At 40.4% G+C, this 25759-nt stretch overlaps 1 protein-coding gene and 1 pseudogene across 4 annotated transcripts in view; both read right to left on the minus strand.

The window, feature by feature from the left end:
• Positions 1 to 4813: 4813 nt before the first annotated feature.
• Positions 4814 to 25759, minus strand: part of CDK14 (cyclin dependent kinase 14) — a 664870-nt gene continuing 643924 nt past the window's right edge. For all 4 annotated transcript variants that reach the window (XM_027847911.1, XM_027847912.1, XM_027847913.1 and 1 more), the window contains one exon: positions 4814 to 8241. The gene's annotated coding sequence lies outside the window, so the exon portion shown is untranslated. The remainder of the gene's footprint in view (positions 8242 to 25759) is intronic.
• Positions 23848 to 24127, minus strand: LOC114032576 (annotated as a pseudogene).

Consider the following 25759-nt stretch of genomic DNA (forward strand, 5'->3'; position numbering starts at 1 on the left):
CTCTACCGTGAATTGGAGGCCATCATTAATTCTCTGGCAAATGGCTTGTACCAAAGTCATTATTGATGTTACAGTACTTCAATGGATCGATTTCAAAGACCAAGGATTTCAGCCCTTATCTGATGCAGATCATAACTCCTCCTGCCTCCTTCAGTTTCCCAGGTGTTACAGTGAAAATGATTCATCTTCCATGGCCAACCATCTGGGGGCGGCACTTCCAAACTCAACTTGGTTGGTTCTTAGACACACCGTCTGCCACTGGGTCCATGGTGAAACTTTCCTAGTTTTTTAGGATGTGGCAGGGTGTACCTTCCGCTAATGTGATGTTGGGGAATCAAGCACCTGAGTCATGTCACAATGAAGCACGGGAGGATGACTTTAGTGGAAGGGGGGGGTGCTTATAATAATATAAAAAAATAAGTTAGCATTCATATGGCACTTTGAGGTTTGTAAAGAGCTTTATATGCTATCTCATATGATTCTTAGAACAACCCTGGGAGATATTATCCCCATTTTACAGGGATAATATTTATTGACCGAATGACAACTTGATGGAATCTGTTTCCTCATCTGTAAAATGGATGAGGAAACAGATTCCATCAAGTTGTCATTCGGTCAATAAATATTTATTAAGCACCCACTGTATGACAGGTGACTTGCCCAGAATCACATAGCTAGGAAGTGACTGATGCAGGATTCATAATCAGGTCTTCTTGAGGGCAGTTCGGGTCTTTATGCTCACTACCTAGGTACTTTTTATGAACCCTCTTACTAAGGCAAGGGAAATGTTTTACCATTTCACTCAGTGCTCCTGCTCATTTGCTATCAGACCCTATGGCCCTTTATTTCACACAAAGACCTACTCTGATACTTTATTATATGAAGAGCTGACCCTGGGTTCCTGAAGGCTCTGAAAGAGAAGTATAAACTCGGGAAAGTTCCACCATGTTAGAAAAACCTTTGAATATAGTCCTGGTTTCTCAGTAATAAACAATGTCATAGTTAAGTATAGATTCATTACCAGTCAGCTGACCATTTGGACATGAATTCTTCGACTATGACAAAACATGAAAAAAAAACCTCAAATGGCACTCAGACTTGTGTGCCCGACTTCTACTTGGCACTGATGATGGCCAAGTGGTAGAAGGAGTGATATAGAGTCCAAGGGTGGATGGAGAGGCTTGGAGGGATTGTGATCTACCATCTAAGAGGCTCCTTGAGAGCATGGACTGTGTTTTTTGCATTTCTCTGTGTCCCTTGTACTTAGCACCATGCCTGGCACCCAGTAGGCACTTCATAAATACTTGTTGCCTGGTTTGATTGCATCATTAGAGGGAGTAAGTACATTGATGATGACATCATGGATCTAACGGAGTATCCGCCTGAAATTTACCTTCACCCTTTATCAAATCCCAGGTAGCCTCCCTTTGTCATAAAGCCTGCCAAGGAAGATAGGTGTAGTGTAACAAAGAGCATCCCCAAGGAATGCCCTGAATGAAGCAAGGCTGTGAACAGGTTGTGTAGTTACAGGTTGTATTAATGTTTTTCTACATTCTCTGTAGAATTCTTTGGTGGACATGAGACGTTGGGCGACAGCCTTGAGATGTAGGTGGAGGCGGAACAGGGAAGGGTTCAATTCTTATATTTAATTGTTTTATTTTAACCTGTAAAATGTTGAACAAACAGGCCCACAATGACCACCCCCCCACCTCGAACCCCATTATTATTTGCATTTTGTTCAACATCCACAAATTGTGGTGATACATGGAATATACCTTCCCTTTGACCCAGGTTGGACCACTTCTCAGCTACACTAGCCCTAAACCCATCTAGGCATGTCCTATCTTAGGTAAATCCTCAATAATTATGGGTGGTCTTGGAGGGAAGGAGAAAAAAGACAACTCTATCAGAATCACACTCTCTCCTAACTCAGTAACCGCCATTGGCGGAGAATAGCTCAGGGGGCTACAAGCCTGCTCTTAGCTATTATTGTGCCTGGCTCTCTCTCAGCATGACTCACAGCAGACAATATATAACACCACAAGCAAGGAGGATGAACAGTAAATACTAGGCCCTGGATTTTTTTTTAATCTTGTCAGTTTTCCCCTGATTTGTGTCCTTTATCCCAGCCCCTCTGCTCTATAAGCTTCTCAAAGCTAATGCCCATAACACCACCACCCACTGGTAGCAGCAGGCAGCTGTGCCACGGTAGGGCTCTCATTCCAAAGGCTGACAATGACGGCCATTATCTGGCAACCGTCTACGTTAACCTAGTGGCACAAGGTTGTGTGAACACCTTCCCCTCTGGTTTCTCTTTACTCTGGGGGGCAACAGTGACTGCAGTGAGTGCCGCCCTCCTGACTCTTCATGCCGGCCTCCGTGAGCACACATCAGCACCACAGTTCTGCCAAAGCGGGAGAGCAAGCCCTGAACAATTACTGAGCTGAATGGATGCTGGGATGCGGCCATGCACCTGGAGAACCATCTTTTTATACAACTGAGACAGGTTTCTGAGCAATCATTCCTCTTACCTTGGATACAGATCCTACAAGCTCTCCCCTCTAACTCTCCACCAAACATGTTGATTACTTGTCCTGTATGCTGTGAGATGAAGCCATTGCACCATCCACATTTCTGGTCTGGAGAGATCACATTAAAGAAATTCCTGCCAACTGTCTTGTGACTTATTTTATTGTCACCTGAGGGTACTCTAGGGGTTAAGTGATTTGCTCAGGGTCACACAATTAGCATGTGTCAAAGTAGGACTTGAACCTAAGACTTAACTCAGACCAGATCACTCTTTACCCAAGATACCATGCAGACAACATCTGAAACAACAGTGTCCTTGTTTGTATGGTGGCTGGGTTGGCTTCCATGGTGAGCTCTAGACATGAGCACTCCCCTCACACTTACTTGAAAGTGGGATGAACTCCTAGCTTGCTCCTTTCTAATGGGCTCTGAGGAGCATGTTAGTCTTTTGACTATGCTTTATTCACTAATTCATTTGTTCATTCATTCATTCACACCTTTGTGATCTCAACCAGCGTCTCATGTGAGGGCAGATGCTCATTTTAATACAAAAAAAATGCATCATCAATTTGTTTCATCAAGGGTCATCATCTATTTTTTTTCCAGGCTCTGGGTCATTCATGGACCTTAGACTTTGCGACCAAGTATCTAAAGCCATTGGGGTGTACCTCATGACATTCTTTGATCTCTCAGACCTCTTATTGACTACTTTTTGGTGAAGTCACTTAGTCTGCACTTTCCTTGAATAAGATAAGCCAGGAAGTTTTATGAGAGAATGACAAGAATAGAACCTCTGATTTCTTTGATATAGGTTACTCCAAGATGAAGATATTCCCTTTATCAATATAGGTCAGCACCTTTTCTGTAACAGGGTCTCAGAGTTGCCTAGAGCACTGAGAGGCTAAGTTACTTGTCCAGGGTCACACGGCTAATATGTGTCAGAGGTGGGACACATACTGGAATTTTGTAAGAATTCATTAAATAATCAACATTTAGCATGGGGACCATAAAGGGAAGCGTGAAGCCCCAAGATACTTCTGGTAAAATGTTAAATTACCAGACAGTGGGTAGATTTAGAGCAAGGCCAGACCTCAAAGGTCAGCTAGTCCAACCCCTTTATTTTATAGTTGAGAAAGCCAAGGCTGAATTTAAGTGACTTGTCCAAGGTTACCTATGTGGTAGGTGTGGAACTGGGACCTGAACCCTGGAATCCTCTGAATCCAGATCCAGTTCTCTTCCCATTGTGCCACACAAGGGCTGATCCATGATGTTTTCTTCTCTCTAAAGGAAAGAGCTTATTTCTTCACTTTGGAAAATGTAAAAAAAAATGAAATATCATGTCCACAAGAGTAGCTGACACCCCATTTACTGTTAAACTTCATCAATTACAGGAATAACTCTTGTTAACTTGATGAATCTCATGAGAGGGATGAATACTAATGACTACTAACAGTGTCAATCCATCACCACCAAGGTCAGCATTTGTTAATCTGAGATTTGACCCAAACTCGTTCTGTTTCAAGGCATTCACTATTCCTAGCTAGTATTCTAGGTTGTCTGGAAAGCTCTGGGAAAGGAGGCCACAAAGTTCCCCTCAGCTACATGAGTCTGGGAAGGGAGATGAGGTGGAAAGGTCAACTGGAACAGGCTGTATAACATTAAGGAGGGGGAAAACCACTTGCACTTTGATATGTATTTGATGGAGGCTAACAGATGCATCCTACATTATAGGATAAGGTGCAAAACACAAAGCAAAAGCCAGTTACAAAAATGTAAAAGGAAGAGTCATTACACAAAACCAGATCAAATCACAGATGAAATCTGTGATGGGTGAAACATGTGGTGAACATCTGCATCATGCCTTGGGAATACTGAAGATCTTGCAATGGATGGGTTTGTTTCGCAAGGTCTCTACTCATTTTTGGGAAAACTGGCACAGCAAATAAAATACAGTTTTAATGGAATCTTCTAGAATGTTTCATTTAATTTTTTGTTGTCTGTTCCAGTCCTACAAAGTAGCTTTTGTGGGGGGCAGGGAGGAGAAGGGGGTATGTGGTTATCATGGCACTTAAAAAAAAAAGAAAAACAAGTTATATACTTATATCTTGTAAACTCCTTAAAAGCTGGGGTTGTTTCCTATTTGTTAATGGCTAACATGATGCCTGGCACACAGTAGGCACTTAATAAAAGTTTGCAGGCTGATTAATCTTGTGTGTGTTTGTGTGTGTGTGTGTGTGTGTGTGTCTGGGGATAGGACTTTATGATGGATCCATAGGAGAAGATATAGGGAGATTTGGCTACACTTTATTCCATATCATGTTACAAGAAAACAACAGTTACAGCTGACAAACCATTACATCGCTCATAATACAGACAAAGTACAAGTTGTAACAACTAATGCAACATGTATTATATACCATTCTGCTTACGAGGCTGTCATTGTGAAGAAATTGTACTTTTTTTTTTCCTGAATGACACGACCGCCTTCATCTTGTGCCCATTTGCCCTTTTACAAAATACACAGCATAGTGTATCATCCAAAAACTAAAAGTTAAAAAAACAAACAAACAAAAAACCAACAAAAAACATTTCTAGCTAGAGAACATAGATCTTCTATGTGCCACTAAAAATATCCTTGGGTGGGGGTAGGGGAACATTGCTTATTTTATTTTATTTTATTTTATTTTATTTGTGTGTGTGTATGTGTGTGTGTGTGTGTGTGTGTGTGTGTGTGTGAAAATTACAAAATGGTGACAAACAAGGTTACCGTCACCCACCATACAGGAAAGAGGCTTCGGTGTGATGAAGCAGCACATTTCTATTTCAAAGGGGTGCCAGCCTTCTACCCGAGTATGTACAGCCTACACATCTTAAGTAACAGAGATTATAAAATCAAAAATATTCACAAATAAGTATTTAGTAAAGAAGCATAACATAGAATGTGGACTATACTTTCAGTCATGTGCATACGGAGAATGCCAAGAGGCCCGCGTCCTTTACCAATGCCTAGGGGAAACGTCACCCCCTCAAACCTTCTCTTATCACTCATGGGAGGTAGAAATATCTCTCACCCTTCCTATCGGTGGATTGACAGCCGTCTTCCCTCCACCTCCCTTGGTAAGTTTTGCAGACCTTTCCTTTACAGAGGAAAGTTTTCCTGTTCTGTGTGCAGATGTATTGCTAACCAGAATATTTCTTTTAAAAAGAAAATGGAAATCAAATCCCAAGCCCCAATTCAGAAGTCTCAGCAGTGATGTAATGTTGATACAATCACAGTGCTTAAGCCTTCTAACTACCCTAGCTCTTTGATTTCAAGTTATTCTTTTATAGGAAAATAAACTTGCCCAACATTCTAGTGCTTCTTCGACTGAAGAATAAATGGAACATGATTTCCAGGGCTAATTTAAACAAGAAGGGGAGAAAAGGAGAAGGGAATGTGAAGGAGAATGGAAGAGAGAGTCAGCCAAATCTTTGGCTATAAACCATGGATGGCAAAGTAGAAGGCCTATAAGCCTCCCTGAAAGGCAACTAACTCCCTCAGCAGTTCATTTATAAGTCAGACCAGCAGATTTCTTCATTGCGTAGTACAAATATGTTTTCTGGCTTTCCTAGAGAACTTGTCATTGAACAAGTGATGGCCTATGGAATGGCCTCCTTGTTCCTAATCTGAACCTTCATTATAGTAAATGTTTTCATGGTTTCCTTCTCCCTCCTGCTAACAACTTTAAAACTTTTAAAAGAGTAAATTCTAACCACAGGATGAAGATCTGCCTCTCACCCAAATGGAAACATGAAGCTTTGGAACAAACCCATGAAAAGGGTGTTGGAGACTGAGAGTGTAATTTCCTTTTAAAAAATTCTAATATCAATTAGTTTTAAAACAAAATGTTTCAAAGGCTCAAAATGCCTCAAAATACCTTGAATTTGGTATGAATGTATGATAACAGAATGGGACAGATGTGGGAGCAAATAGTGAACATTTTCTCATTGGGCAAATGTTTTGCTTTCCTTAAATGTCAAATAGCAAAGACTACCTGGTTTAGCAGGTGCTACACAATTAAAAATCAATGCTGAATCCTCAGAGCACCAAATCCTCAGAGCACCCATCATGTGAATATGTTTAAGCAGTGACATCACATTCTACAAGGCATATAATTCTAAGACCTGTGAATCTTGGCATTCAGCTTCCTTGCTCTGCTGTGTTCTGAACACAGGGGAAAGAAAAAAGCTCTCTAAGATTGAGTACTGGTCAACTGGGCTAGACTTCTCTCATTGTAGCCATAATAAATGGAAAACCGAGAGGGAAATAGTAAGACTGAGCCAACGTACAGTCTGGTGTTTCCATGGGAAGTTGTGTCCTGGGGATGTGAATGAAGTATTCCTTGGGCTCTGTGTTTACAATGCAACAGTGAGCTCCACAGCACTCCTAGTTTTCTTGAATTCAGGCACCATTCATTCCAGATCCAAGAAAATCAGCCGCTTCTAGCTCCCTTTGGCTTCTGATTTTACATCTTCTTCTCCTTTCCCAAGCTTCCCTCATGTTCTCAAACAAGGGCAGCTGGGGCCCTCTTTCTAAATGATGCTATTGCATCATTTTTAAAATGTGCGAAGTTTGTTTGGGAAGCTAGTCTGATGGGTGTGCAGTGTGGCTTCTTCCAATCACGTTGAAATGAAGACAAAATGGAACTGGAAGGTCTTTGAATTCAAGAAAGCAAACTTCCCTGTGGACAGCTTTACATGCTGTTTTTTTTTTTTTTTCCTAAAGCTAACAAGCAAAGTTAGTGCTTTAATGGCTCATTCAGCAAATATAGTTCTTCCACACTCTAGTCATAAACTTTTTTTTTCCTTTAGGAAAGACCCCAAAGATGAGACAATGTGGGAAAAACCAAGTGTAGACAATATCCATGAAACCAAAAAAGTTACGTTGATCTCTGAAGGCCAAATAGCAATGAACCAATTAATTAAGTAACTACTGTCTTTGTTCATATATCTTGTTTCCCTGTTCCCTTCCCCTACCCAAACCCCAGCCCTGGTCTCATTTTCAATCTATTCTGATGACTGGCATGCTATGAAATTTAAGAACAGGAACCAAATTCTGATGTGCTAAATAAATGTGCAATTATTTCCATGGATCAAAAAAAAAATCAAACCTATATGCAAAGATTCTCAAGAAGTAAATAAAACATTGATGGCATTGTGGCCAGGGACTGTCCTTGTCAGTCAGTCAGAGAATATGGGTTTGCTCTAGCTAAAAATGGCCTTCCTACTGGTTGAACTATTCTCAAAGAAAACACACATTCTTTTATGCCACTCTGTGGCTTTTATGTACAGACATTACTGGAGAAGTGTGAACACCAAATGTGTTGTCTTAATGTATTTAAGACCTTGCTGGTGAAAGCATAAAAACCTTTACAACGATGCCGCGCTGCAGTGGAAAATCAAACAAAATCCAACACAAAAGACTGGGAAGAATACATGCCATGTATCAGTAAGCAAAGCTTAATCTTCACATAGTTCTCTGAAATCACAAGGTATCCGAAGGCGTGCAAGGTTTTAAATAAATTGCAGGGAAAATAGGGTTTTGCCAGCTTCAATTTTCTTCTGAATAAAATCCACCATAGGGAGAGAGAAAGGAAACTGAACCATGATTCACTTCATATTATTGGCCTCTTCATTAGATTTTCTTCTCCCCAGAATGATGACAACTTAATCCTGGAAGAAAAAAAAAGAAATGCAAATTGTGAAAAAAAACAAAACATGAAACCAAAATAAAATTCCCAAATCTTGCACCCTACCATGCTCCCCAAATTATGTGATACGTTAAAAAAAGTCACTCCAAAGTGGAGCCACTTATTTCCACTACGACTCAGCACAAAATTGGGGCAATAGATCTAGTCTGAACTCACCCTATTTGTATAATATGATAAACAGATGAACTTATTTTAGTTTTTTTTTCTCTTAATCTAATTCCACGTCCCTTGGATCACTCAGAGAGAACGAAATTTAGTGATTTTCCTCCTCCAAAGCAGTGTTAGTAATATGTGCTCACTGGTTAAAAGCATTTAGTATTTTGGGATCATACAAAGGATTAGTCCAAAACCTGCCAATATGGTCTGTGTTGCAAAAACAAAAACAAAATCTAATGAATCAACAAAAAAACACAACCCACAACTAAAGAAAAAAAAACAAACACACACCACTTGGATTAAATAGCTAGTGGATACCTTCCAATGGTTAATATGGTAAATACTTTCAGTCAAATAGATCAAGAAGACAGAATGTTCATTCCCACCCACTCCCACATACCCCAACCCCCCCAGTTAATTATCTTTATCTCTTGAATACTTCAAAGGATCAGCTGATGTGGGTAAATCAACAAGCAACAAATTAACAAGAATTTATTAAGTGCCTACTATGTGCCAGGCACTGTGCTAAGTGCTGGGGATACAAAAGGCAAAAGACAGTCCCTGCCCTCAAGGAGCTCTCAGTACAATGGAGGAGACAACAGGAAAACAGCTACACACATTCAACATCTATAGGGGGTAAACTAAGCAATCTCAGAGAGAAACATGCATTAAAGGGGACAAGGAAAGAATTCTTGCAGAAGGTATGATATGAGCTGAAACTTATAGGAAGCCATGGAAGCTATAAGCTGGAAGTGAGTTGGGAGAGTAGACCAGACATGGGGGATGGCCAGTGAAAAGTTGGAAGATGTGTTATGTGCTGGAAAAAACAAGAAGGCCCGTGTTACTGGATCACACAGTACGTGGAAGGGAGTAAAGTGTAAGAAGACTGGAAAGGCAGGAAGGATCCAGGCTGTGAAGGGTTTTAAAAGCCTAATGGAGGATTTGGTATTGGATCCTGGAAGTAATAGGGAGACACTAGAGCTTACTGAGGACTGACAGGAGGAGGTTACTTAATCCTATGCTTCAGCCAGATCACTTTGGTAGCTAAGTGGAAGATAGATTAGAGAGGAGAGAAAATGAAGCTAGGGAGATGAACCAGAAGGCCATTGCAAGGCCTGCACCAGAGTGGTCACTATGTCAAAGAAAAGGAATGAGGGGTGGGGTACATGTATGAGAGAGATTCCAAAAGTAGAGATGATAGTACCCGACAACAGATTGGATATGTGGGGGTGAATGCGAATGAGGAACAGAGGATGACATCCGACTTGTGAGCCTCAATGACCGGGAAGATGGTGGGGTCCTTGGCAGTAATAGGAATGTTGAGAAGAGGGGAGAGTTGGGGGGGAGGGGAAGGGGAAGAGGTGAAAGTTTGGGGGAATAACTTCAGTTTTGTACATATTGGGATTAAGATATCTACTGGGACATCCAATTTGAGAAGTCTTATAGGCAATTGGGAATGCAAGACTGGAGGTTAGGAGAGAGGTTAGGGCTAGATCTGAGAATCATTTGAATAGAAATTTTAATTGAATCCACTGAAAGGGAGAAGGAGAAGGAAGCAAACATGTATTAAGTGCCTACAATGTGCCAGGGCACTTTACGAATATTATCTCATTTGATTTTTATGAGGACCCTGTGAAGTAGGTGCTGTTATTATCCCCATTTTACAGTTAAGGAAACTGAGGCAGATGGCGGTTAAGTGATTTGCCCAGGGTCACACCACAATTAAGTGTCTGAGATTACACTCAGCCTCAGGTCTTTCTGACTCCAGGACCACAGTGTAGCTCTCTACCCACCACACACTTCACTGGCTAGGTGATGAGATCAGTTTAGAGACAGAAGAGAGGAGGGCCTAGTCCAGAGCCTTGGGGGAGACTCAAAGTTAGCAGGCATGGCATGGATGGGAGTGAAACATTTTATTGATAAGACAAATATGAACAGCACAAGTGAGTGATTCCTACTTATCAAAATCTTGGCTCTTGACTCATCTCAAATCACTTAGGTTCTGAAACAAGAGGGCATTCCCGTCTAGTGAGGACTCTGTCTTCTTTCAAAGGGATGGAACTAAATAAAGTCCTGATGCTGCATCTTCCTTCTAGGCACAGGCTTGTTGTAACTCCTGGTTCCCAGGTTTCCGATCTCTCCCATATTACTGGCCTCTCTCAAACATAGGCAGGCACCTCTGCGTCTACTGTCCTAGATATCACATTCCCAGAGACAGTGAACATGGAAACAACCTCTTGACAAGTAGGTGCTGAGCAGAGTGCTAGATTTCACAGTTTTACAGTTGGGAGATTGTGAAAATAGAGCATTTCCCTATTAGTCACTCATTTCGCCCTTTTTCTATTACTATTATCTTTGCATATCTCAGCATATGCACCTCTGATTTCTCCCCCATGTCCCCTTTTTCCAGTGCTTTCTAAAACCTCAGTGCCTGAGCCAGATTACACAGACAATAGTCTCAACAGAGTCCAAGAAGTCTGGGGTACTTCTGTATCCGTTAAAGCTCTGACTTGGCCATCTTTTTGTAGTTTTGGTGCTCTCAGGGCCATAACTGCTAACTTGCTTAAGATTATTTAATCATAGCTGCTTTTAAAAGGGAGGGCATATTGTCAGTCAAGGCAACTAGGTGGTATAGTAGATAGAGAACTGGGTCTGGAGTCAGGAAGACCTGAGTTCAAGTCTGGCCTCAGACTAGCTGTGTGACCCTGGGCAAGTCACTTAACCCTATTTGACTCAGTTTCCTCATCTGTCAAATGAGCTGGAGAAGGAAATGGCAAACCCTTCCAGTATCTCTGCCAAGAAAACCCCACACGGGGTCATGAAGAGTTGGACACAAATGAAACAAATCAACAGCAATGAATGCTGTCAGTCACTTAGTAGCACTAACCAATAAAGAAAACTGCTACCTGTAAAAAAGACCCTCATGCTTAGAGGAAAATGAAAGAAAAACAAAAAGACATTTTCTATACTCAAAGTGCTGCTTCCCTCTAGGTCACCTCTATCCCCCTCCTCCTCCAAGGAGGCACAATGGCTTTGCCCAGGCCCAGCACTGGGCATGTAGCAGGATAGGTAAAAGGCACACCTCAGGCACACCTGCTCAAAAGTGTCTTCTTCTGGTCCCTTATTCCTGTCTTCAAAGCCATCCCAAGCTGTAGCAGATAACATATAGGGATTCCTGCTTCCTGTTCCAGTCTCCAAGGTCATCATTCTGCTGCTATTCAGAAAGCTCCTGGGATCACAGTTTCTTCACAAAAGTCACTTCAGAATGTGAAGATGAGACTCGATGGTTTGTCCTGAACCAATACAAGGAAGTATGGTAGACTGGAAAAAAAACCAAACCCTGGATTTGGCAGTCAGAGGACCTGCCATTTCCTCTCTGTGGGACCTAGACCAGATCCCACATTGCCTCTCTTGACCTCCATCAGCTCATCTTTAAAATAAGAGTTAGATGACCTCAAAGGTCCCTTGCAGCTCTGAATCTATTCTGCCCTAGACATGCTGCACACGATTCTTTGAATTCACTTCCGGAAATGTTTTTTTAAGCATTTACTCCGGGAAAGACTATTTGCCAGGAATAAGAAGATGAAATAAGACAGAGTCTCTGCTCTCATGGAGCTTACACTCGATCTAACACGTATATTCCTCTAGCTCTCCTCTCCTAAAAATCATTGGCCTCTTAGTAAATAAGGGGACTGCTTTATAACATCCACGGCACAGACAGTGACTTTCTTCGTATCTGTAGGCAGGTACATGTACACCAGCTAGCTGGTGGCACAGGGGATAGAGCCCTGGGCTTGGAACCAAGAAGACTTGAATTCAAATCTGGCCTAAGACACTTACTTATTTTGTAACTCTGGGCAAATCACTTAACAGCTGTCTGCCTCAGTTTCCTCAGCTGTAAAATGGTAAGTCATCTGGCAAAGGAGACCAGGATAGAGCCACTAAAGGGGTTAAGAGGAGAACCAGGAGAGAACGGTGTCATGAAAATCCAGGCAAGGAAGAATATTCAGGAGGAGAGACTCACCAGTATCAAATGCTGCATGTAGATTAATAAGGCTGAGGACTAAGAAGATGTCATGGGATATGGCAATGAACAGAGTGCTTATCACTTTGGAGGGAGGGAGTATCAGTTGAGTGATGAGGCCAGAAAAGTTATGAGAGAAGAGGAAGGGAAGTAGACAGCTCACCTTGAGCCTCTGCTTCTAGACAGGAGCAACTATGTCTCTATAACTCTTTGTGGGTTTAACTTAGTAACACATTAAGGCTCAGAGAATTAGATGCTTATTCAATGGTTTTGGTGTTGTGATCATAGTTACCAGCTCATTCGAAAGTACTGTGCTTTTCATATTACTTAAGTTTGGATTCAGAAAGCTCTTGGAAGACCTGAGAGAGTTAAATATGTTGAAATGGAAGGCTGTTCTGCACAAGCTGGTATTTGCTCCATACATAGTTTATTGCTGATGATTTTTTTATGCTTTTTGAATTCTTTAGCTTCTTCCTATCAGTGTTTGAGTTCTGGTAGCTGTGAGCTGTAGTGACTTCTGGGGTACTATCAAGTACTATCACATTGAAAGATGGCTTTGCTTGTTCCCCCCCACACACACTTTTTTTATTGATACCCAACAAAGCACCTTGAAAGACCCAGCAATGGTGTCGATGCTGCCCTGGTAAAAACTTCACCAGAAGCCACCCTCAGTTCATATTGCATTATGGAACATCACTTTAGCCACACCGCTCAGAGTCCCCAATTTGGGGTTGAGGTAGTTGTCAAAATGCTTGGTTTGCTCACAGTGTAGCACTGTTTATGCTGCTGGCAATTTGGTGGTGGGATGAACTACTCATGTGTATGAGTATACTGAGTATATGAGTGTATGCACATTCTTTGAAGTCTAAGTATGACCAGATGTTTGGTGAGTAGGCTTTAGGGTGGGGATGAGGGAAGGATGCTGCTGCCTCTTCTGGGAAGTAAAATATCAGATTGATTTAAATCATTCACTTGTACATTCTCAACCATTGAGATAAACTACACACCCAGAGACATGAATCTTATACATGAATCATCCCCTCAGATACACACAACCACACACGTCAATCAGAAGGTTAACAGACATCACCATTTGTCATTTTCCCCGATCTCCATAAAAGGAATCCATTTTATATGAAATGGATTATTATTGATAACAGTTTTATTCAGAAAATATCTACATGGTGCTTCTTGGCTATAAATATTAATTAATTGGATCCCTGATACCCATAATGCAACTTTGTTCTGACCTGGGTGCCCTATGAACTAGATATTTTTTGGATTCAATTTTCTTAAAACCAACTGTCAGCATCATGTGACAGGAGAGATGAAAAATGAAAGTGAGCTTTCCTGCTGTGCAGGTGAGTGACCTGTGGGAGAGAGCTGTGCCGGGTAGGATTTTTACACGTACCATCAGACACAGACCAATTGATTAGATCATCTCATACCCGCCACCAACTAGGCTCAAGAGACTAATTAGAGAGAGTACTGCCTGAGCGGGCACCCCATTGACACCTAATTTGCTCAGCCAAAGCCTTTGGGGAAAATGTATTATCTCTGCAGCTGCCCTTCATGCATTTCTGATTGGAGGCATGAGCAAGGAAAACTTGATCACTCTTTTGAGCAAACTGAATGCATGAGCCCTTGAGTGCTAAATGCAAGCAAACAGATCCAAATTAAAAACAGGCCAGGCTCCTCCACTCTCCCCTTTGTGCCCCCCATTAAATCTGTGTGTGTATGTTTGAGGACATATATGTGCAGTTTGTATGTCCCAAGAAAACACACACACACACACACACACACACACACACACACACACACCCACCCCAGAACACTTGCTTCATGGTCTCAAGTGTGATCAGGTAGTCAAGCTTTGGTTGGTCTATTTTCCTCACTATTAGCTACCCCATCCCCCTTTCTCCCTCTCTCTCTCTCTCCCTCCCTCTCTCTCTCCCTCCCTCCCTCTTTCCCTCCCTTCTTTTTTAAAATTTTAAAACAGAATAAAAAATAAACCCAAGAACTCTTCTTTTAAAGGAACCAAGAAAATTCTACAGCCTTTTTCTTTCTCTTTCCCTTCCCTTTTCTCTCCTCCCCCACCCCCATTCCTCAGTGGTGTCAATGCTAAGCTATAGGCAGTGATTATTTCAGTTCTAACTTAAATCTGCTGCCGGTCTTCCTTCCATCGGCTAAAATGTGCATATGGTTTGATGAGAACTGCTATTCGCTGGAGTATATATAGGGCTAATGGGCGACTTAGCTCATTTCTATTTCAGGCTCTGTTTTGTACAGTTGCCTAGTGAAGGTAGAAGAAATATTCAGGCTGGCTGGATAGAATGCAACTGTACTTTAGAAATTAGAGCATTAACAAATGATTCTGATATTTTCAAAGAAACCAAATGCATCCTTTCTATGCTTAGGGTTTTTCCTGCACAGGATCTATCCAGCAGGTACCAAATCCTTGATGTCCCACAAATGTGGACTCTGGAATGCAATGAGACACATAAAAAATGACGAATAATGACTGGGCCAGTAGGGATGGAAATAGGAAGGAAAGAAAATGGAAGAAAAGAAGAACAATCCATATCCTATGAAGACAGATAGGATGGCTAGGTCAAATCCCATAATCCCTCAGCAAGAATTTCCATAATTGAAAATGTCTCCCAAATAAACTTGTGATGCCAGCTCTCTAGAAGCACACAGCTTTCTTCCTGTGGCTTCCTTCCAAAAGGTTTCGACAAATCCCTTCTGGAGGCTGCGTGAAGTCTGACTCTACATTGTCACTTTTCCTTTTTGCTACTTTCCAAAATTCAATTAAAATTTTACCATCTTGGCCACTCCATTTCATAAAGAATCTTTCTCGGCTTCAGAGGCTAATGCATTTGAGTAATATTTATTTAGGAATCTATTTTTTCGACCATGGGAGATTCAGGAGGGTTACCCAGATGGGTGGCATATGGAAGTGGTGGTATGGGGAGTGTATGTATGGTTAAGTTTGAAAAATCAAGCCCTGAGTCTTAGCTAAATAATCCTTTGTTACTTATAACTGCCTAGGGAGTATGCCCACAGTCTCTGAAAGAAGAAAGTCCACATGTACTTTCCTCTATCCTCAGTTACCATATGAATAGATTCTCACTTGAAATATACCCAGGAAGAAATTTCTATAGCTATGTCACTTTGAGGCTTTGATAAGGAAACATCATTCCCCTTACAGGGGTATGATGAACATTTTGGATTAAATACTAACCAAAATAAGTAAACAAAATAAGTCTTTTGTAACCAACCCACCCTCGAGCTGAGTTTGCTGCAGTGTGCAATCAAGCCCATGAAAAGTCCTGATCAAAGCTTAGGGGCTGAATACCCAGGGAGCAGAAATTTCCCTCCCAAATGAAGATATCTGTGCATAAAAACAACAACAAAACTCAGACAAGCTTTCAAAATCTATCAAATACAAAAGTCAATGATTAAACGTACTTGCTGGCACACACACATACAAGCATTCAGTTTGAAATGCGTAATTTGAAGGAACAGTTTTAAAACCAAGATGAGAAAATGAACTCTGACCTTGCTGGTACATAGGTAAGCTTTTAAACATGGGTTGCTTTCAGTAAAAGCTCAGATATATTAACATTTAGTTACTACTATTTTTATGGAGTTAAGAAAGGTCACTTCACATCCACGTAATCATTAATGAGAAGTGTTTAATGATTTCACAATGGAGAAACTCTCTGATCAAAGACAGTAGAGCTCTAATTCAGACACAATCAATAGGAAGGCGATGGGGGCAGGGGGTTGGGGATGGCGTAAGGAATATTTCTGTTCCATGCTATAGCACTACCAGAAGAAATTTGTGACCTTTAAGAAAAACTGTAGATTACGGACATTTAAAATTTGCTGAACTGTTGCTTATCAAAATAGCAAGTTTTCGAAGTCATAAAGCAGAAACATCCAATTATCTTACCCTTTCTAGGGCGTTTAAACAAGATTCAGTTTTGATAGAACAGTATGTTCTTATATAATAATCTGAAATCAATGTTCACCATTTACCTGCTGGTTGTAGCTAAGGTTTTTGCTGTGGAACTTTGGGGGTACATGGGAGGTTACTGGAGTATGGAATATTAAAAACTAAACTAATGAAAACTCATTTTTTGTAGCCAATTTCTACCTTAGATTATCTAAGCTTTCCACATTCCCCCATCTCCTAGAAGAAGAGATCATACTGTTGAGTCCGGAAAAAGAATATCAATTAAAATGTGTTAAGATCTGCAAGGTTCTCCCTTCCCCCACTCAACAAAAGGGACATAATTATAGGCACATCCTAGATCGCCAAAATCCTTCAAGTTGAAAGCTGTTATTTGGTCATGTCCATCTGGATACACAAGCCATTAATTGCAATAACTTTTCATACTTTAAGCATCATGCCAAAGCAAAGGACTTGAATTAAAAAAAAAACAGAACTGAAAACTTTAAGTGAAATGTTACTTCAAATTAAAACATTTCATATTTGAAAGGCCTGACTGAACATATCTTACTATATTCATCATTATCACTTCAGGCTGATTGAAATTCCTATTGGAGAGGTGGCATGGTGTGGTTTTAGAGTGAATGACTGAGAAAAATGCTACATATTAATTGTGATTTATGATTTTTTTTTAAAAAAAGTAAGCAGCAGTTCTCTAAATTAGAAACCTTAGACACATTCATTTAAAATTATCATCAGCTTAGTATTTCAGGTTGATTATGCCAGAGGTGGAATTATTTTCAGTATAACACACATTATACTCTAAGACATAATTGGTACAAAAGCAATACTAACAATAATGAAAAGAATTGTAACTTCTTCTCTTTTCAGGTCTCAAGAATAGGTTTTCCTTGTAAACATCAAGGCTTATTTAATCTTGCTTTTGAAGTGCCATGCAATATTAAATGTAAAGCCTGGAATGGCTTATTCAAATAATTCAAATGATACAATACCAAGACTAGGAAAGCTTTCATCAAAGGTGGCTTGTTCTTTCCCAAGATTTCAGATGACTTGAGATTTGATTTTCTCAGCACACCTTTGCACTGACTTGGTGGTCTTCGAAGTAAGCACAAGTTAATTAAATTAAAGAGGATTTTGACCTTTTTACCTTCCTTATATATCACATCCCAAGTACTACCTATTTAAATAAACCACAGGAAAAAATCCTAAGGTTACAATGCCTGCATTCCATTTTCTGATTATGGTAAAGAAACAAAATAAATATCCCATAAACCAATTCCTAAGCACTCCATAATCACAGCAACCACTACCAGCTCATGCTGACTTTAATGAAGAGATCTGAGGGGAGTGGGAATCCATTCAGGATGGATTTTCCTCAAATTAAAGCCTGGGTAGTATTACTGCCCAGGGCACTGAAGTAGACAGATTCTTCATTCTTGTGCCACATCTAAGTGATCGACTCCTATATGTTTAATTTTATTCAGAAGTTTGCAAAGTCACTGTCCTGGTATAAATAAGAAGAAAATGATACAGAAGGAAAAATGAAGCATAACAAAAGATAACTATTGTTTCAGAAGAATCACAGAGCAACATGTATGGAAAAAAAAAACTTTTTGAAGCCAACAAGTGCTTGTAATCAAAAATGTTTCCAATATTTAAGGATAATACAATTTAATGGGGCCTGGGAACTGGTGTAAATTAATAAATAAATAAACAAACAAATAAAACTTTGTACTGAAGTGGTTTAAAAAAAACTTGTCATAGGATCATGGATCTAGAATTAAAAGAGGCCTCAGAGGCCATCTAGTTCAATCCTCTCATTTTACAGATGAGAAAACTGAGGCCAAGGAGATTAAATGACTTACCCAAGGTTGTCACATAGTAACCTCCAGGGATAGGATTTGAAACAGCATCCTTTGACTGCAAAGCAAGTGCTCTTTCCAATATGCTTTTCTTGCATCTCATCTCATTTTATGCAAATTCAATTAACTCAAGAATTAACTCAATTAGCTGATTGGAAATACAAAGACAAAAACAAAATTGTTCTCTTCCACAAGGAACATCCTCTTTTTTTAGGGGGTGGGGACTGCCGACCTATACAATGTATAGTTAGATATTTCTAATGCTTGTTCCGCACATTTAGCTACACTGTTTTGAAGTTCTGACCTTTTAGGCCACTGATGTGTCTTGTTGGTAGCAGATGTTGTTTTCAGTTGTTTCTGACTCTTCATGACCCCATTTGGGGTTTTATTGGCAAAGATGCTAGAGTGGTCTGCCATTGCTTTCTCCAGCTCATTTTACAGATGAGGAAACTGAGGCCAACAGAGTTAAAGTGACTTGCTTAGGGACACACAAGTGTCTGAAGCTAGATTTGAACTCCTGAAGATGAGTTTTCCCAATTCTGAGCACAGTGCTCTATCCACTTCACCATCTACCTGCCTAGTGGCAGGTATGTGATCACTACCGAAGTATTCATTGTCGGAGATGCCTCATAAGTAGGGGTGACAGGGATTAGTGTGTTATAATATCCAAAGCCATTATAAAAATGGAATTAACAAGCCTGGTATCTTGTGTTAAAACACACGCTGGGCTTCTGGCTTCAAACAGTGAGTCACAGCAGCATTACCACTGTTCAGCACCAAGAATGGTCAAGAATATGCTAGGACAGTTAGAGAACTAGGCCAGTCTCTTACTTCCCTCCTCACCAAAACCCCACTCAAAGCTCTAGAATAGAGCCTTAGGTAATCTAGTGAAGTGCATGAAATACCTCTTAAAATAGTGGTTTTAAATGTATAAAATAAAAGTCTCAGAGTTACAAAGTAAACCAAAGTTTAGTGAAAAGAAACTTGTAATGTTGTTCCCATTTGATTTTATGGACCCCCTGATATCTATTCACAGACCTCTTGGGTCTATGGGCCCAGGTTAAGAACCTGCATCCAGGAGGAAACTCTCATCTACTTCTATGCATGGTTACTCTTTAATGCCTTCTGTTTCAGAACTCCATCCCTCATGAATTCTTCTTTTAGTGGGGTAGGCTATCCTCTACCTCATCTACCTTGATGTGGTAGTTGAGTTCAGGACCACTCTGCAACTCCACCTGGTACTCTAATACATCTACCATGGGCAATAATGAGTTGTAATTTTTCCATGAAGCAATGACATGGGAATTGACAAAGACGTGTGGAAGAAGGAGTAATGTAATATGTATCACTTTCTTGAGTTCAAATATGTGACTGGATTAATAGATTTCAAAAGAAAGGCTGATAGTAGTAGTGAAAAGAGATGAATGCCTGTATGTACACCAAAGAGAATCTGAATTTAGTGCCTTTGTACTGAGAGCATTAGTTTTAGAATGAGAAACAGGTAGGTGTTCTAGATTGGAAATCACCAAGGGGATGGCAGTGGACACATCTTAGGCATTACATTTTGTCTTAGGGTAGGCATTGTCTCACACATATGGTGAATGAGATAACAGGAATTTCTAGGTGGGAAACATACACTGTGAGAATGGAAGGCAGAAGCACAATAGATACATTTTCATTGGCACAGGAGGGACAGAGGAAACAAACCTGCAGAAGTCCTGAGTGATGGTCATTAGCCAAGACAAGTAGGCTTAGGGAGATGAGGTACTGGGTGGAGAAGGGAAGACCAGGCCACTTAAAAGGAGAGGGACAGTGAAGACAAACTCTAGCTACTTTCCTCACCCGAAAAATGAAGGAGTTGGACTCAATGATTATTAAAATAATGACTCAATATTTCCTATTTTTTTCTCCAGTTTAGTCCCTACTTGAGGTGGATAGTGAGGCAGAGGGAAGAAATCTCTAAGGAGGTCACTTGATGTCAGTGCCATGATCCTGGGTAGGACATGTGACTACAATTTCTCCGGACTAAGACTCAGTTGCTCATTATGCCTTTCTCAATAATGGATTGCTGCTCCAACATAACATTTTGTACACGAGCAGCCTTAACAGCAGACTGTAAACTTAATGCTTACTGCCACTCTAAGAAATAAGAAGGGTGTTCTTTCTAGTTTTGATGTGTTTTATAATTATAACTATGAGAAATAGCGTGGTATAGAGGACAGAACATTCACCTTGGAAGCAGAAGAAGTAGGTTCAAGTCCTCATTATACCACACAATAGCTTTCTGACCTTGGATAAGTTATTTCACTTTCTGACACTCTTATCTGTAAAGAGAGATTTGGGCTATATGATCTTTAAAGCCCTTTCCAGCTTTGACATTTTCCTACTAGGACTTGAATTCTGCTCCTGGGACCCTGGGCTCTGTTAGGCGAGTCTTCACTTTATCTTGTATGGAACCAGGCCTCCATGCTACTTCCTGGACATTTCCATATAGACATCCTCACCCAGTTCCCATACTTTCTACTTCCCTTTTTAATGTGTTTACTTCCCTCATTAGAGTGTAAGCTCCTTGAGGGAAAGAACTATCTTGTTTGCTTGATTTTGATAATACCTTTGGCCTTCAGCACAGTGCCTGGCCACTGTAAATACTAAATAAATGTTTCATCCATCCATCCATTAATTTATTCATTTATTCTTCATTCATTCTATGATTTGTAAATCATAAAAACATATGATCATCTCTTCCATAAATTTTATCCATACACAGTGGATGTTTCTATGCAACTCAACACATTACAAATGGTGAAGGTGGTTTCTTTATGCAAATGGTAATGCAGCAACCAATCTTGACTAGGTTGTTAAAAAATCCAGTGTATAGCATAATGGGAAAGGTAGTACTTCAAATAAGAAGTCCTGGATTCTAGACCTGGCTCTACCACTTGATATATTTGAGCTTCACCAAGACACTTAACTTTTCTCTGCCTCAGCTTCTTCATATAAATGGAGAGAATAACAGAAAACCCACCTTACAAGGTTGTTGTGAAGGGCATGTGCGAAAAGTTCTTTATAGTCACAACATGCTATATGAATGTGACCTATTGTTATTATTGTCTCAGTTAAAGGCTGGAAACCTGGGACCAAACAATATGGCCAAAGGCAATTTTACGTAGGTGAATTCTCTGGCTACTTTTGTGTAGACTCCAGTTATGCATACATGTTCTCCAGTGGTAACTATGCTACTACTCAATAAATATGATCATTTGAGTAGGTCAATCCACCATTTTACCTGCTTGGAAAGTACCAAGGGACCCAATTATTGATAATAAACTTTCCTTGTGCCTATTCAGAAAAGTCTATTTTGTACTGGACAAACTATGGCCTAGAATCAAGACTTTTTTATTTGTATCTAAATTTCCAAAGCTCAACCCATGGGGAAATCTGAATTTTCACACATCAGAAAGATGTCACAGGGATTTAAGTCAGCAGTAGAGAAGGAAACAAAGGAAGAAATGCCAAGGAGAGACCTTTGGGAAACATATCAAAGGACTTGGAAGAGGTGGAGAAATTAGTGAAGACAGAGGAGAATTGGGAGAATGTGCTATCTCTGAAGCTAACAGAAGTCAGAGTATTCAACCAACTAAAAACATTTATTAAATGCTTACTATGTGCCAGGCACTGGGCTAAGTACTGGCGTCTTCAGCATTCAGCAGTAAGAGATGGTCAACTGTATCAAAGGCAGAAAAGAGGTCGGGGTGGAGCGGGGGGGGGGGGGGGGGGGGGGGGCCGGGGAGGAAAGGGGAATCGGGGGGGGGGGGGGGGGGGGGGGGGGGGTGTGTGTGGAAGCCAGGGAAGAAAGGTAATTCGAAGGTCATTTGTGACCTTGGGGGGTGGAATTTCAGCAGGGTGCTGGGGCTAGAAACCCAAAGACACATGGTTGGGGGAAAGAAGGGATGAATCAAAGAACTAGAGGCATCAGGTGTCAAATCCCATCTAGAATCATTTGATCAAACGTCAAATGTTGAAGATGGAATTCATAATCCAGTGAAGCTTGGATTAGGTGACCTTTTTCCACTCTGACATTCTGTGATTAACTTAAAAACTGTGCACATTTTAATTTACTTTAAAGAAAAAAAAAAGTAGTATCACTTACTAACTTTATGTATTTCCCTTTTCTCTCCCAAATAATTAGTTGTTTTAATGAACACACAAGCTTCAATTATTGTTATAATGCTGTAATACCACTGCTAAAATTTTTAGCAAGAAATGTTCTAAAGTTCTAAAGGGAGATTTGGTCATTGTCCTCAAGTGTTAGTTCACACTGGTTACATTGTCTTCCTGGGCCAGAAGTTCCAGTTCACTGGAAAAGTGAAGGCTCCAATGTCACAGGAGTAAGACATCTGCATCATTAACAATCAGCTTCTTCTTGGGAAGAAAAAAGGAAGTGCTGAAAGCTGAGCCGTTTAGTGGGGGGGTAAAGAAATGGGGTCATCCTCCACTGCACTACATTAGAAGAGGCTGGGCAAGTTTTGGCAGCAGATGGTACTCAAGAATCCTATGGATAAAAGAAGACTTGGGAAATTTTTAGGGTCCTCTTCAGTAGCCTAGAAGAGCATTACCGAAGCACAGAACTGAATCCAGTTCATTATGCCCAAGTCAATACCACAGCATTCCTGTACCTTCACGCTCCCTCCCCATCTCTATCCCCCAATAAATTCCTTCCAAGATGAGAGAACAATAGAAGTGAGAGGTCATACAAGCTCTGTCTCTGCCTTCAGGCAGGACCACACCTAAACCACCCCAGACTATTGATTTGGTAAGCACAGACATATTACCTCTTCAAACTCATGCGAAACAACAGTCATGTCTTGTCTGAATTATTTTGTTTGTTTTCCAGTCTGCTGGCATTAACATCACACTCCAATCACCCATCACCAAAGATGATGCCCCACCAATCCTCTGCAAAGTTCTTGATTTTTCACACTTAGATCATGTTGGAAAAAGAAAAACCCCGTGATTCCGGTTGCCTCATATTTTCAGAAGAGAAAAAAAAAAAACCCAACCCAATACAACACCCACATGACAATAATTTTAACCAACGATAACTAAAGACGACACCTGTCATGCAAAGTACAGCTTAAATGAAAAAAAAAAAAGGCCAAGCAAAATCAACTTCTAGCAGCTGCTTTATTTTTTCTTCCCATCACAATTCTTAGTTTCAGCTGCTCAGCATGAGACACCTTGCTCAGTGAGCAAGGACATAAGCCACAAAAAAGGAAGAAACTCTTTTATTTATTAATTACCAGTGTCTAGAGTTTCAGGGACAGAGTTTGTATATACTTCTCATATCAATTATCTCAGGCTTTGAGATAAACAGTCTGTATATCACAGTTTACATCCTGTAAAACTAAATCAAGCTTTTTCCTATAGGATTTTATTTTTTTAAGATTTCAAATGCATTTTATTACATTAATAATGCCCGTTACAGTTGATAACAGACTACCTTTACTCCATATGTTAATTCTGGAACAATCCAGAATGACACCAGCTTTGACGAAAAGGAATTTCTCCTTTTACTGGCTTCTCCAATCTTTTGGGATGACTCTGCCAACAAGGGACAGGTTCCATTCGATTCCAATTTGTGTCGCTGCATATGCCCAAATGGCAAGACAGAAAGTGGCTCCACTTAGCAATATCGGGGTGCCATACTTATCATGAAAATTAGGCAGCCTATCGTGGTGGTTCTGCCTTTCAACAGTTTGCTGAAAGCTGCGAATCAAAAAGCGGCTCAAGGCCCTCCTAAACAGAGGGAACATCGCCAAAAGAGCAGGAAGAAACCACAAGGGACTCCGGCTGTCAACAGCATGCCCAGTGTGTTGCTCTGTCCTTACAAGTCAAAAGAAAACCGGATCTTATTTTTTAAAAGCACAACCAGTCCATTTTCTAAGGAAAAATACATGTCCAGAAAAAAAGAGGAGATATATTTATTTCTCTGGCTTAAACAGGCCAAGGCCTCCCACTGCATCCGGGGCCATCTCTAGTCATCCTGATCTATATCTTGCCATTGGACTCAGATGGTTCTGCAGGAGAGAGTGTGCCTGGTGACTACACAGCCCTGCCTCAATTAAATCCAATTCACTTGCAAGTCATGACATTTCCTTCCTTTTGTCATGGTCCTTTTGGAGAATGAAGGACAAATTACATAGTATAGTATGGTATGGAAACCATGACATAAGAGAAAAGTAGGAGCTGTTAGTATTTAGCCTAATAATTTAGTAGGAGCTGTTAGTATTTAGCCTAATAATTTAGTAGGAGCTGTTAGTATTTAGCCTAATAATAATTTAGCCTAATTCAGGAGATTAAGGGGAGAGATGTTAAATGTCTTCAGACATTTGAAGGGCTGTCCTTTGAAAGAAAGAAAAGATCTGTGATAGAGAAGCAGCCTCTGAACCAATGTAAGGAATAGTTTTTTGACAATCAGAGATGCTTACCGATGGCACGGCCAACTAACAATGCAGTGGGCTTATGTCTTATTTTGAAGATGGATCCTAAAGAGGCATATGTGGATCTTCTGGCAATGCAAGATATTTGGAATATAATGTCCACAAAGTGACAGAGGACTAAGACAGTACAGCCTTAGGAAAAATGAGACCAATCATCATGAAATCTAAATCATTATTAGAGTCCCTCAGTGATAATTTCTCTGGGAAAAAAAGAAAAAAATTGACAAAATCCATAGGATCATATAAGGAAACCGTAACTACAAAAGAATGAGAAGAATAGAGAATGGCCTTCGGATTTCATTGTTATCAGGGACCGCATGGGAAAGAAACTTTTCCCAATGCAGGCTGGTACTTTCTCTGCAATTTCTAGTGTTACAAATTTGCCCAGAGACCTGAGAACTTAGGTAACTACTATGGACATTCAGGCACGATGCGTCAGAGGCAGAAGCACTGGTTTTGAGGCCAGCTCTCTATCTACACCATGCTGCCTCTCAAAGGGAAGAAACTGAGTCCAAAGTCAAACAGGTAGGGCAGTCTCAAGGCGTGGCAGTCCCACCTCATACTCTCTAAGTTCCCTTCAGACTTCAAAGGAAGCAACAGAACTTGATGATGATATTGACCACATCTGCTAGTTCTGTGGCATTTGGTTTGGTTTCTACCTCTTCCTCCAGGCATTAAAAATGTCACCAGCTCATTTTTTAATAGCTAAAATGAAAAATTTGGGATCTTCCTGGTAGTTGCAAATCTAATCTGGGGGTACACTGAACTTCTTATGATGTGGTATAGACTGATGTGGGAAAAATGAGTGCCACTCAAACACTGGTCAACATTTTGAATGGTTTAGCTTTAGAAGCATTCCAGTGTTGAGAAATCCAATGTTTTCTGAGACTGCACACATTCTAATTTGATGTCTAACAAGTATTGATGGCAAGTTTCTTCAACTGGTCCTATCTGCACGT

Source organism: Vombatus ursinus, unplaced genomic scaffold, assembly GCF_900497805.2.
Source record: "Vombatus ursinus unplaced genomic scaffold, bare-nosed wombat genome assembly UNPS02005459.1, whole genome shotgun sequence".
NCBI lineage: Eukaryota > Metazoa > Chordata > Mammalia > Diprotodontia > Vombatidae > Vombatus > Vombatus ursinus.